Below are 3,301 nucleotides of genomic sequence, written 5' to 3'. Positions count from 1 at the left end.
GAGAAGGAACCAAAATTGGACAGTGAGTTACCCTTGTTAGTGGGAAGGAGAGAAATATTCACAATTTTCTCTTATTATATGCTGTCCTAGTTGGTGGTGCGCCCAGAGCCAGAAAGTACACAGGCTTGCAATGGGCGGGAAAGAAGGCTTTTGTGTGGGCGCACTCTTGTACAAGGAAAATAAATTTTTCAGTAATGTATATTAGGAAATATTTAGAACATAACTTTTAATGATAATATTAAACCGTAATTAACCATCCAAAAGATCCATGAAAGAATAAAGAATTATAAATTTTTTTTAAATGATCTGTTCTCTTAATTTCAAAGAATGTTCGGAAAGGTTGTAGACACTGAGTTGTCATACCCCCATTTCCCCTGACCAGTACAGAATTTCTGTATTAATAGGACCGAGGGGTGGTCAAACAAGATAATGTAGGGATGTCCAATTATCGTCACTTAGATTAAGTTAAATAATGATCAATGGTCACAAAAAAAATGATGAGTAAACACCTGAGTTATAAACATATACCATATTTGTAGACAAAATTTGAGGCATTGTACGGCAATAAAGATGAAATGGCTAAACGAGGTAGTGGAGAAATGCTGGATAGGATTAGTGGTGATACTGCTGTTGGTGTCCCTTTTCACATAGAGAGGGAAATTCATTCCTGCTCTACAACACCAGGTATTCACAGGTATTCTCCTCTCCTGGTACTTACCCGCCCCAACGCTGTTTAGCTTCCAAGATCGGACCAGATCGGGCGCTGGCAGCGTGGTATGGTAGTAGAGATTTATGTGGTCTGTACACCAATGAGAGTGCACCTAAATGTATGAGCGGACCCCCCGTGTAAAATGCGTTTCGCCCGTAAGGGCTTGAACCCGGAAGTGAACAAGCCCTTACGGGCGAAACGCGTTTTCCACGGGGGGTCCGCTCATACATTTTCCTTATGGCACCATCTTCTTTTACCTGATGAAGTTCTGACCTGCTCACCTGGTTTGAAGATCCGTAAGCCCCTTCTATTGTGTGGATGCGTCCCACAGCTAGCAACATTTCAGTTAGAGATATATTTAATCATATCTGTACTTACTGCATATCAGAGCCAATTTTTCTACATGGGTTTTTCTCTCTGATACGGGCCGGAACCGCAGTCCTCAACTGAGGCCAGGACATTATCATTCTTCACACCATAATTCCTATGACTATTATTATCTTAAGATATTTTTTGTCAGAACTATCTATAATTGTAGACACCCTAGCTTATTTCTAATAGAGGCATTGTTTTCTGCATCTATATTTTGACAACACCTTGGCTTACACGATATATGCAGAGATATATATATCATCCTGCTGTGTAAATAATTTATAAGCCTAATACCGTTGCCCATAACAACATTCTACATCAACTCATGGTGATTTATGTATTCTCTCTCTGATAATGTGAGAATATATTTACAGGTTGAATGCTGTTGCTTAAAACAATATCATGTATCTATGTACTGTGATATATTTTCTCCTGAATAACCATTTTTTTCTGTGATATAAATCGTTTCACAGATACAGGTTTCAAGTCCAACCCTCATCAGAGGGTAGGACACCAGTGATTCTTGTCTCATAACCAATAGGACCTTTAGCTTCTGTGTGATATCGCTGTAATAATACAAATTGCAGCTAGGCCGCTTCATTTTCCTATTGAAGTAACCAGTTTGCCACATTAGTCCACCCATTGAGGCTACTAATTTTCCACACCAGACTATCCAACTTATTTCGTGGACTCTCATCCACGATTCACGGAGCAAGGTACCACGTTTGTGGGAACTGTTGAACCGTGCCTAATGTGGAAAGCAGATCAACAGATTTTCACTTACTTTACTTATTCATTCTTTCTTCTCTATTTTCTCTCATCATTTCCCACTTTATAATTTCTTATATAGGTGCACTCTCATTTGTGTACAGATCACATAAATCTCTACTACCATACCACGCTGCCAGCGCCCGATCTCATCCCATCTTTCAAGCTAAACAGCGTTGGGCCGGGTCAGTACCAGGAGAGGAGACTACCTGTGAATACCTGGTGTTGTAGAGCAGGAATTATTTTCCCTCTCTATGTGAAAAGTGACACCAACAGCAGTATCACCACTAATCCTATCCAGCATTTCTCCACTACCTTGTTTAGCCATTTCATCTTTATTGCAGTTCAATGCCTCAAATTTTGTCTACAAATATGGTATTTGTTTATAACTCAGGTGATTACTCATCATTTTTTTGGTGACCATTGATCATTATTTAACTTAATCTAAGTGACGATAATTGGACATCCCTACATTATCTTGTTTGACCACCCCTCGGTCCTATTAATACAGAAATTCTGTACTGGTCAGGGGAAATGGGGGTATGACAACTCAGTGTCTACAACCTTTCTGAACATTCTTTGAAATTAAGAGACCAAAACATTTTAAAAATTTTTATAATTCTTTATTCTTTCATGGATCTTTTGGATGGTTAATTACGGTTTAATATTATCATTAAAAGTTATGTTCTAAATATTTCCTAATATACATTACTGAAAAATTTATTTTCCTTATACAAGAGTGCGCCCACACAAGAGCCTTCTTTCCCTCCCATTGCAAGTCAATTACAATCTAGACAATAATGATCAGAATTCAGACTCGCCGATCTTTTGGGGGACGGCCAAGGCTGTCCTTAGAGGACACATTATGTCCTACACCCACGCCAAACGGAAAAAGTTTTCTTCCCAATTACAGACCTTAAGTGCTACTCTTACCTCTGCATACAGGAGATATACCCAACATGACACCTCTGCCCATAAAGAGGCTTATCTTTCGGCCAAACTCATTTATGACACTTTCCTTACGGAATGGGCCCAAATATTCTACGACTACAAGCAAAACAGACTCCACAGGTGGGGCAATAAGTCAGGCAAATTGTTGGCCAATTTGATCAAGGGTCCTAAATCTCGTACATTGGTAAATGCAATCAATAGCTCAGGCACACTGAGTACCGACTTATCTGCACAGAATTTACGAACTTTTACCACTCTTTATATGCAAAAGGCCCGGATGACCCAGACGCCAATCATTCCTTTCTAGAGGAAGCTGCTCTCCCCGTTCTGACTCAGGAGGAGAGAGATTCTCTATATAGTCCGATTACGGTCGAGGAGGTCATTGATGTCATTAAGACTCTACCGAATAATAAAAGCCCCGGCCCCGATGGCTTTGGTGCTGAGTTTTACAAGATGCTACGTAATGAGATAGCTCCCACTCTCACATCTCTCTACAATCAT

At 39.8% G+C, this 3,301-nt stretch overlaps 2 pseudogenes; one reads left to right on the top strand and one right to left on the bottom strand.

Moving 5' to 3' along the window:
- Positions 1-669: 669 nt before the first annotated feature.
- On the bottom strand, positions 670-788 carry LOC134964363 (5S ribosomal RNA; annotated as a pseudogene).
- Positions 789-1,964: 1,176 nt separating this feature from the next.
- LOC134964387 (5S ribosomal RNA) lies at positions 1,965-2,083 on the top strand (annotated as a pseudogene).
- The last annotated feature ends 1,218 nt before the right edge of the window (positions 2,084-3,301 follow it).

The sequence above is a fragment of the Pseudophryne corroboree genome, chromosome 9 (genome assembly GCF_028390025.1).
Source record: "Pseudophryne corroboree isolate aPseCor3 chromosome 9, aPseCor3.hap2, whole genome shotgun sequence".
NCBI lineage: Eukaryota > Metazoa > Chordata > Amphibia > Anura > Myobatrachidae > Pseudophryne > Pseudophryne corroboree.
This window is presented reverse-complemented; position numbering and strand designations above follow the sequence as displayed.